The sequence below is a fragment of the Nothoprocta perdicaria genome, unplaced genomic scaffold (genome assembly GCF_003342845.1).
Source record: "Nothoprocta perdicaria isolate Ctin4 unplaced genomic scaffold, notPer1 scaffold_4, whole genome shotgun sequence".
Classification (NCBI taxonomy): Eukaryota; Metazoa; Chordata; class Aves; order Tinamiformes; family Tinamidae; genus Nothoprocta; species Nothoprocta perdicaria.
Genome location: NW_020455643.1, coordinates 10,174,881 through 10,184,148, shown reverse-complemented (window position 1 = coordinate 10,184,148; position 9,268 = coordinate 10,174,881). Strand labels below are relative to the sequence as shown.

Genomic DNA, 9,268 nt, shown 5'->3' with positions numbered 1-9,268 from the left:
GTAATGGCTAACAGGGAAGACACGAGCAACAGAAGGGCCAAGTCCTCCAGAATTCAACAAAACTAGAGAGTGCCCAAGAGCAAAACTGTATAGTTAGCTGAGTCTGGGCTTGATGTCCAGCTTGTAGATAAGTCACTAGGCAGCGGGGTATAGCACAACTGCCAGGAGCTTTAAGATAAGCATCTCAGTGGATCACACCATAGGTCATGTTGCAGACACAGATTTCCCAGCTTCAAAACCTTGATGGACATAAGGATTCTGCTGCAAGACCATTCAGGCTGGCTGTTAWCACAGCCTTTGATTTTCTTGCTGTTCACTTGTAAGCTACCATATCCTCCAACTACCTTGTACAGCTAACTGCATTGGAGCCGATTTCAGTCTGCTGTCTTGGCCTTGATGTAAATGGACAGGCAAGAAAAGGTAAAACACCTTTGAAACGTTGCTCAATCATCCATTAAACCTATAACCACTCCTGTTTGCTATCTGTGAACTGTAATAGACCCCAATTCTTTATGCATTGTCTCCATACATCATCGCAGATTCGTGAAAGCACATATTCAGATATATTTGTCATGGCTTAAGCAACAATTTATAGCCATTATATTGATGGTGGAAGGCAAAGCACAATGTTTCAAGCTCATCATACCTGCTTTATTACAACTTACTGCTTATTCTTCATGCTCAAGTAATTTGACAGATTCAATATAAGAGGGAAACAGATTCTTACTTTCAGCCCAACAAAATTAGAGATGATTTTCAGATAGCTGTTTTGAACTATACATGCATTTGGTAGACAATGCAAGCGAAGGGTTTTGTAGTTAACAGCTCAAGGCACAATTCCCAAGGGGAGTTCATAACTCTCCAGGCAGCCATACTTCACAGAGCTTTCTGGGTTCATCTTTTCAGGCATGTCCATGCTCAGGTCCTGTATTTTAACTAGGATTTTGTTCTAATTTTGTATTTGTGATAGCAATACTGATATGATCTCACTTTACTCTTGTTAGCAGGAGACATTGATCATGCAAGGTGAGCAGCAGGAGGGTGCATTTTAAGAAAACGGTCTTGCTGATATTCACACGCAGATCCTTCTTAACTCACACCTTGTTAAAGGAAAGAAAAAAACACACTCATTTTGTCAGGAAACCTAATCTACCTTAAGACTTACAGCTGCTTCATGCTAGTTCTGGGTTCACACAAGAACCACATGGGAAATTGGCCTTCCTCTGCCCCAGTACACCTCCCCTCCTGCCTTTGAGGCACTCTGATTCTGATGAAAAGAATCGCTTTAGGAGCCAGCAACACATGTATGTTCTAACAACCCCTGACACACAGGATGAGCTTTCTGTATTTCCAAGAACTGATTTACCTATCCTGCAAAAGCGGAAAACAATTGCAAGAACCAGCCCGTGGCCTACAACTTATTCACAGTCACAACTACTGTTAGAGCTCAGACCTTCATGGTCACAAGGAAAGCACAGGCCATCGGCTTGAGGATTAGGGAGGTTTTTTCACCTCCCTGGTTTTTAAAAATTACAGTTTCTTTTCCTTCCTTCCCCTACTTCCTGCTGGGCCTAGATTTACATGCCAAAGAAAAACTTTTCAAGTGCCCCAGGGACTTGGGTACCCAAGTTYCTGTGATTTCAAATAGAAACCAGGATGCAGACTGACCATCTCCTAGCATGGAAATAAAATGGCCACTTATTCTGAAAGATGGGACCTCAGTGCATCCTTCAGTAAACATCTTAGTAATACTTTTTCAAGTAGAAAAAACCCTACATACTGTAGTTCCTAGACTCATTCCTCTGGGATAGTTTAAATATCATTCCGAGAAGAATTTCTATCTAGTCATTGTTTTTGTACCTAGTCCAAGAAATTCCTGCTTCTGTATCTAATGTGAAGAACATGTTTTCAGCTTAATACCTACTCTGGAGCCCGAGTGCCACATTTAACATATAGAGAGCCTGGAGGGACAGGGAGGAGGGAACCTTTTTCCAGAGTATTGATGGGACCTTTCAGTTGAAAGGACTCTGAGATCAATCCAAGGGTCCTGAAGCCCTGGCTTTTCACTTCAGCGTACTGTAGAAGTTTGGAAAACAGCAATTCCATCCCTCCTTCCATGGAAACTTCAGGAAATACTTGAAGACTAGAAGTATTTGCTGCTAGCACAAGCCTAATCCCCATAACCTCCCAGGGGAAAACAATCTCACTTAAGAGGAAGTCTATCCAAGACAAAGATTTCTTCTAACCAGCTGGAAAACAACATGACTTCATTAATCTACTCAAGATACTGAAAACTTCTCAAAGAGCTTTGCTACAGATCTGTTAAATATCTAGTACTCATAACCTCTGATCTCCAGAAAAAGACAAAATGAAAGAAGGAATAGATTGGAGAAGTCTTTGCTGGATATTTCTAGTTCCTGCTTTTACCTGGCACTTTCGCTTACTTCTCAGGTTTTGCTACCCAGGGTAGCACAGAGGGGACCTGGTTTCCCAGAGCTGTATTCCTGTCATACTTGGGGGAGCAAAGACCCAACTACACGATCTGCCACTACACATTCACACATTTACAATCAGGGAGGTTCAGGAAAAGCTGTTATTACCCACCTCTATCATATGCATTACCTAGCAGTCCCAAGTCACCATTCAGACGGCACATAGACGTCCCATATGGACATAAGCGCAGAGAAGGCGGTACAACTTGCCTAATGCCACACATCTATTCAAAGTCAGGAAGAGAACCCAGGAGTCCTTGTTGGCAATTAGGGCCCTAATCCTCTTCACCTGCATGCTTGCCATTACCACTAAGAGATAACACATGATGCAGACGCACAGACTGGCCTAAACCACTACTTCTCTACTACCACACAGGTTCTCTCCAGATAGGAGGTTAGGTCTTGCAAAGCTAAGAGGCACATTAAGACTTGCAAGGGATAATCCGCACTGCTGTAAATTAGGTCAAGCTTTTCTACCTTGGCTATTTTCTTCCTTCCTGTCTTCAGCCTTTGCCTGAAGTCCATCAAAGAAGCCTTAACATCATACTGCTCGTTTGTCTGGAAGGAAGATGGATCTGTGGTCAGATGCTAACACAGGAAATGACCAGGCTGGGGTCAGCTCCCAATGCCACCACTTCTTCTCTGCGGTCTTCTCACACCTCCAAATCTATAGGCAGAGCATAAACACATTAGCAACCTACATTGTTCAGGCTCAGTGAAGACAAAGGCTAGAGAAAGAGTTATGAACACATAGGAGTTTACAGAACTCTTCCTTCTCCCCTAAGCTTGTGTTTTGTTTTGCCTTCCCCCCTTCTTTCCTGGGAAATGTGATGAAGGAGGGTGGAGTGGCTTCGGCTATGTACAAATATTCAGACAGTTTCTTAGCAATAAATGGATCTCAGTCAGTTCTATTATCTGTCTGGCTGTGGCTCCTATTATCTGCTGTGAATTGTAGCAGTGATCTCTGGAACAGCATTCAGGCACCATCATTACTAACTTCCACACCCTCCAAAGACCGCACTATAACAAGGCTCGCTGGATAATACTTGCCATTAGAAAAGGGAACATAAAGGATTCAAGCTATGACTAACACAGTAAAAGGCTCTGCATGAGGCTTTAATAACAAGACAGTGTCAATGCACATAAAGAAAATTCTAGGTTCAAAACCTAGACCGGCATTTTATACAGCACATTTATAGCTGATTTATACAGAAGGCTCATTTCAGTCTGTTCTTGCCCACTCCCCCTCCCTCCGCCACCATCCCAAATCCTTATTGACAATTGCAGCTATACGTGTCAGCCCTGCAGTCCGAGTTGGACAACGCAAGTCCAGCCTGGAGCAGGGCTTCTCACATCCAAGACAGCACCTCAGAGCCCATCTCCACACGGCGGCACTGAAAATGGGGACACCGCAGGGAGTGTCTAGCCAGTCAGTGCTGAAAGCCTCTGAAATGGCACTCATATGACTTCTCGCTAGGAAGGGGAATTTTGGGATCCAAACCCACATCTGACTTCCTTGTGTTTTTCACAAGTCCTCCAGTTCATTTGAGGCCCATCTGCAGAGTCTACATTGAAACCTAATAGTCTTCCCGAGGGTAGGATGAGGGTTGTCAGAGAGGATTGCTTAGGCCTCCCTCCCTAGCAAGCAATGCAAGGCCACAAACATTAACTCCAGCAGAGTCCATTTTCCTATGGATTTCTACCTTGCATTTGACTGATTTCAGGCTCTTAGATACATAAGCTCCAAACAGAGACTTTCCTGAAACTGGGATATTCAGAAAGCCACTCTCCCGCACAGATTCTCTGGTGTCTGATAYATTACCAGCTTCTGCTTCAGCTTTTCCATAAGCCAAAGCATAAATAAGTGCTCAAATGAAAAAGGTCCTATTTCACAGCATGGCTTCTTAATATCTGAATATTACCCCTCAACCAGCATGGCTTAGAAATTAGTCATCAGGCTAAAAAGTTATTAGGAAACACTTGATACTATGATTGCTTTCCTTTGGAATGAAAGCAGGGGGSCAGAGAAGTGGGGAGAAAAGGGTGAGTCCTTGCACTTACAGTAAGGAAGACGTTCCCAGGACGGCCAGCACAGGCACAGCGTCCACAGAGGCCTAAGGCACAAGCAGCTCAGCCTGAAGGCCAGCACTAAAGCTTACCCCCAAAGTATTCCCATTCCTAAACAGCCAAGGAGCTGCAGATACTGCCTTAAATAGAGCTGAGCTGCCTGCAGCCATCCTGCAGGGCAGCACCACCCATGGTTACCACGGTCCAGCTGAAAGTCATTTCTTGCCCAGCAATTACTCACAGGCCTCAGCTGGGACAACTCAGCCAGGGCTTCTTGCTCTTCTTCCCATAAGTGTTTGTGTGCCGGGATCTGCACTGCTGCCTTGGCTGAGCACATACCATGGGGTGCAGGGCGAGCATCGTGCCGTGTGTGCTGCCACAGCACGGTGTGGGGATGGCATGAGGGCAAGAGTGCAAGCAATGAGCTCCTCCAGGTCCCCTCAGGCCAGGAGCTCGGGAGCTGCCACCATCAGCCAGGTTTYCAAGCTTTTAACATCCTCCCCGCTCTCACTACAGTGGCACCTCATGCCYATGGGATCTGCAGCACACGTGAGCATTGCTCATCTCCTCCAGACTTACCCCAAGCAGCTTTCGGGGAGATGTCCCTTCCTCTTCTTGCCACCCTGATCACGGCCACACTGTGGGACAGAAACCACAGAAGTGTGAAAGGGGACATTACGCTTCCTCACAGCCGTTTTCATACCATACACTAACCCAAGTTGGCACCAAGGTGGTGGTGGCGCAGGAGTAACCTGTGGGTGAACAACGAGTGRCCAACAACCTGGACGGACGTGGGGTCTCTATCTGAGGAAGAACAATGCCAAACTACCCACCTAGCCCTACTCTCCCCAAACCGAGAGCAGCTTGCTGCTAGCAAATAGCTCTCCTCTCCCGCAGCAGGGCTGGCTGGAGCTGGCAACCAAAAAGGCAGCGTTTCAAGTAGTTCTCTGGCAGCCAGTGCCAAGCATTTGCAGAAGGTCTTCTGGCCAGGGGAAAGGCCCTCCCCATCTTCATGGTAGTAAAAACATTAAAAACATACTCAATTTGTATACAGTTTATATTCTTCATAAAAATGCTAATTACTCTCCCAGAGAGAGGAGAAGTGGAGCGATTTTTTGCATCCCACCCTTCCCCCTGCGTTACCCTTTATACTTTTATGACGCAGCATTTATTTAAGTCGGAATTGTGCCCGGCTCACTCTGCCTTTCGCACGGCGCATCCTCCCCTCTCTTCTCACTCGTAAAAAAAAATAATAATAACTTTCAAATTTATTTCAGTGGAAATTTGGAAAAAAAATAATATTAGGGAAAAAAGGAAAAAGCCTCCAAACATAAAACACGCAAAGATGCCAGCACACCCCTCCACAACTTTTTCCTTTGGTGCATACATTTTTCCAAGGTCACCTCGGAGGCTTTTCCTAGTTGGCTATTAAAACAAAACAAAACAACAACAACAACAAAAAAAGCAGCACATGAAGCCATCCCTGTGGCTTGGACTGCTTCCCTGCGTGCAGATGCCACAAGAGAAGTGAGGTTGTGGGGGGAGAAGCTGATCTATTTCCAAGACCTTTTTTTCTCTCACCAGAGGAGGAGGATGAAGATGGAGTGATGATGAGTGAGGTTCCGTTTGTCCGGCAGCATGACTCACTCAGCAGCAGTTTCCGATACACATTTTTTTTTTCTTTTTTTTTCTCTTTTTTTTTTCTTTTTTTTTTTTTTTCCATTACAGAATTTGGTGTCATTTATTCCTTCCTCCTCCTCAAGAAAAACAAATCCTTCTACCGTTATGTCTAATTTATTCTGGGAACTTGTTTGAGGACCCACCAAAAGAGCTGGGGGAGGGGGGGATCTGAAACACAATCCAAAATATAATCGGCTCTGGAAGCTTTTAAAGAGACTCCTTTAAGGCTGTGCCAAGCCTTAAAGAAGGAAAATACTTCCACTAAATCCCTCCCACCATGAATGGGATCCTGTATGTCTGAGGCTTTTTATTGGCTGTGTGCTGGGGTTTTTTTCCCCCCTTTTTTTTTAAATCATCAAAGATGTTACTCTTTCAAATGGGGTCGGAGCTCTGCGGCTTTTCGGAAGGCAGCAAATTCCTGCTCCGTGGGCACACTGGGATCTGACGGAGCCCTCCCCCACACGCGGACGGTTCTCATGTGCAGATCTGGCTCCTGGAGCCCAAGCTGTTGGGTTTTTTTTTTCCCTGAAAGCTGTTTTGTTCCCCTCTTCACCCTTTAAAGGCAAAATTAAACAGAACTAAGCTCTTAAAAAGGAAAAAAAAGAAAAAAACAACAAACTTCCTCAGGCCCGGAAAGCCAGCCTGGCCTCCCCATTCTTCAAATACCCCCATCATATTCAGGCAAGGGATGATGTTGCCCGTGCAGCCTCAGATGACTCTTCTGTAGCCAGCAGGCATGGAGGAAGAGGCCACATCCATCACGGGCAGTGGCTGCACAAGGGACACCACCTTTGCAGAGCCAGGGCCACCAAGCAAGTTTTATAATCGATGTATGGACTCACATTCRCCCCTCAACTGATGCCATGTGGTCTCACTTGGAGAGGTTGCAGACCTTGAACAAGCCAACCTGGGCTACCCCCTTGCCTTGACCCCGTGTGCCTCCTGGCAGAGCTARGTCAGGCCTTTATCCAGTGCTAAAATAATCCTGTACAGCAGAACATGCAGGTCATTACAGGGTTCATCTAGGTGTTTGTTTTGACCAAAGAGTATTTTGGAGAGCTCTGGAAGCAGGGCAGTAGTCCTGTCCAGTGCAGGAGATTCTGCCCTGCTTCCTTCCAGCAGCACTTAAATCTAGATTTAGAAATAGATAGCACTATCATTTCACTCTTTCCACTAATGGCACTAGTTCAGCTCTGCAACCTGTGTGGTGTTTAATCCTGTCTGTTTATCCCCTCAGACGCCACATTTAGCTTCCACTGCTCCGTCCAAGACTCAGTCTCACCTCCACCCATTGACTTTGCACTGAGAGCATAAACAGGAAAACACCAAGAGGGGCATGCTAGGATTAGCCATCTCAGGTCTGATTTCAAAATGTATGTGACCAAGCTTGAAACAGGCAGCTCCCAGAGCTGAGCATCCAGCCTGCAGAACAGACCTGCCACCTCATTGTACAGACCTCTCCGTTGAACAAACTGGGGTGCAATTGCTGGGGTGTCAGGATGCCATGGGAAGGTGGTTGGATGTTTGAGAGAAGTGAACCTTGGTTTGTCTGAATGAAGGCATACACTGGAGTCCGCATCACAATGAAGAGATGTGTTTGGGTAGGTGAACAATACAGTAAGATTGTCCAGAAAGATCTTTCACATGCCATTAGGATATCCATGTCACTGTTCCAGCTATTTCTCTGGATGGTGGCTTTATTCATCCTGATGGGAGCACTCAGCCTGGTTAGGACCAACCTTAACACTTCCTCCTTGAGAAATCTTCACTGTTACAGATTGCTCTCCAGTGCAACATCTGCATGCAATATCTGCAACTTTTTTTTTTTTTCCTCCCCAATAGATTTTTCAAGCGGAAACATAATTGGTGGGATATTCCTGTTAGATGCAACTACTATTTACCTGCTCTACCCTTGGGAGGTAACCAGCTCYCTCACTGACTATGTAGGAAGTCATGGACCTCATGGCATCCTGCCTACAACCTCGTCCTCCACATGCTCTGAACAGCTTCTTAAACTTCTCATTAGTACAGTGCTGTCCAAAACTGGTAACGCCTTTCTTTACACTAGTGACTCCTCTTCTAAAGAGACTGCAAAGCTTCTTTAACAGGAACCCTGGCATCCTTACACTGTTTTCTATTTAATCATTACGCTACTCATAAGGGACAGCTGCAGTTCAAATATTTTATCACTGTTTCTTCTGCTTTCCCCGGAGGATCATGTGCTCTTGGACTGCACCAGCAGCTCTGTGTAAATAGCTGCAGCAGAAGGAAATTGGTCATAGCCAGACCTTTTCTGTTTGGGCTTTGGGTCACTCTGGAGAGCAGTTTGGCCTGCCCAGCTCACAGAGTGGTCCAGATTGCTGTGCACCAGCCACTGAGCCTCTTTTCTTGGCCCCCCCACCTCTACCTCACACTTTTATGTCATGTGCCATTCTAACCACCGATTTTCTGTTTTCTTCTTGGTCATTCTTAAAAAGTTTGATCATAGGGTCCTAAAACAATCTCACAAAGCCCATGAGAAATACTCCCCCTCAGTTATGATTTCCTGTTTACAAAGGAATCACATTTTGGGATATGATTCCAAGACTTCTACTCTGCCACATTGATTTTGAATCACTCTAGTTTCTTAGATGTTATACAGAACAAATATGAGTGTCAAAACCACCAAATATCTTTATCGATCATATTTTAATTTCATCACAAAAGACCCCAAGTCTAGCTTGATAAGCTCCATCTTCTTAAGGTATAGGAGGTCTTCTGAATAAGAAATAGTCTCATGAAAGCAGTCATTTAATGGAATTTCGAGGTAGATCTGAAAAGAATAGATTTAGATGTCTATCCCACAGTAAAAATAAATAAATAAAGGCTTGTGACSCCCTCCAGGAATGCAACACTAATTCTGGACTTAAACTCATCCAGATTTACATTCTAATGCATTAGGTTTCATTAGTTAGGAAAACAGGGCTGGCACTTTCCCAAACACACACAAACTCATTCATTAAAGAAAAATGAAGCTTCTTGAAGGGCCA

At 44.9% G+C, this 9,268-nt stretch overlaps 1 long non-coding RNA gene across 1 annotated transcript; it reads right to left on the bottom strand.

The window, feature by feature from the left end:
- Positions 1–371: 371 nt before the first annotated feature.
- On the bottom strand, positions 372–4,663 carry LOC112952448. Its single transcript, XR_003250378.1, has 3 exons — positions 4,554–4,663; positions 2,970–3,159; positions 372–1,100 (listed from the first exon to the last, which is right to left on the bottom strand). It is a non-coding gene; the product is annotated as an uncharacterized LOC112952448 (long non-coding RNA).
- Between the last annotated feature and the right edge of the window lie 4,605 nt (positions 4,664–9,268).